This window comes from Orycteropus afer, unplaced genomic scaffold (assembly GCF_000298275.1).
Source record: "Orycteropus afer afer isolate SDZICR_OR568_19922 unplaced genomic scaffold, OryAfe1.0 scaffold00294, whole genome shotgun sequence".
Classification (NCBI taxonomy): domain Eukaryota; kingdom Metazoa; phylum Chordata; class Mammalia; order Tubulidentata; family Orycteropodidae; genus Orycteropus; species Orycteropus afer.
This window is the reverse complement of record NW_006921881.1, coordinates 4,339,076-4,340,513: the sequence shown is the minus strand read 5'-3', so window position 1 is coordinate 4,340,513 and position 1,438 is coordinate 4,339,076. Positions and strand designations below refer to the sequence as shown.

Genomic DNA, 1,438 nt, shown 5'->3' with positions numbered 1-1,438 from the left:
TGTCCTGTTGTTGATGGCTGGAAAATATTACATGCAGAGAACATGTTAAAGAATATTGAGTTCCTTCAATATGTGGTATTAAGGGAAAGCAATAACACATTTTTTTTTCCTTGTGGATTAATCATACATTACAGCCATTGTCATAAGGGAAATACTTCGGTTTTCCAAGTGAAGAGAAAATAAACAAGTATAGCATTTTATTGTATGTATTCTACTCTCTTTTCCCTCCCAATGCATGAGAAAACAGACATAAACACATACATAGAAACACTATCAATTATAAGCACATTTTTCTCACAAGTTTCACTGTACATTTAGACATTCATCTATTATTATAATTTCCAATTTTTAAATCTAATAAAGAAGGCTGAAAATGAAAGGTCTGCTCTTCATAATTCCAAAGAATAAGGTTGTTGAATAAAACTGCATAGAATGTTCAAGTCTCTTGAACATGTGAGACCATACTGTTTTCCAACAGTATTGAACTATTTTATGCAGCCACTAGGCTATGGACCTGTGTGTTCACCTACATGTTTCATATGATTTTATTCACTTAAACAAAAAATGTTTATAGAGAACCTCTGAAGTGACTGACATAACACTAGATGTCTGCCATGCAAAAGTGTACAATATATGCACGGTATTGGATATTGTAGAGATTTTTAATTTTTCTCATGTTTATGGTAGCAAAATGTTACTGTTTATAATTTTTAAAAATTCATGACAGCTCCAGGAATGAAATGTGATTAAATTATGTATCTATTTATTTTTCATATTATCCACTTAAATTTATACATTTTTATGTTTTATCACTTTTATAAAAAGATGTATAAATATTAGAATTCTGTGTTTTTTAAAGGCAATAATTATTTTTCTAAATTCTTTTTGAGTTTATGTTTCTGGCAGCTTTTTTCTATGTAAATCTTATATGTTATAAGTTGAATATGTATTTTTAAAGGTTGTGACAATAAAGCTGGACCAATTTAGGCCACCAAATCATAGTCTTAAATGTTTAGTACTCTGATCTACTTCTTCCTCAACTATTGAATTGTTCAGTCCTCCTGCAATAATGTGTAAATCATGTTAATTTTACTTATACACCAATGACATGTTTTAGCACAATTTCTGAGATAATTATTGCATTTAATTATTATTTTAATGGAACTACTGAATGACAAAAGGAGCATCTTGTTGCTGTCAGTTGCCACTGAGTCAGCCCTGATTCATAGTGACCCCATACACAACAGACGAAATAGTGCTCAGTCCTGAGCTATCCTCACAGTCCTTGCAATGGCCCATTGTGGTAGCCACCTTGTCAATCCATCTTGTGGAGGGTCTTCCACTTTTGCACTGACCCTCTACTTTACCAAGCAGGATAGCTCTCCTCAGGGACTGGTCCCTTTTGACAGCATGACCAAAGTAGGTGAAATGAAGTATG

The 1,438-nt window shown here is 32.5% G+C and overlaps 1 protein-coding gene across 1 annotated transcript in view; it reads left to right on the top strand.

The window, feature by feature from the left end:
- The window catches only part of LOC103206057 (olfactory receptor 14J1-like), a 16,631-nt gene that overhangs the window by 1,087 nt on the left and 14,106 nt on the right, over window positions 1-1,438 (top strand).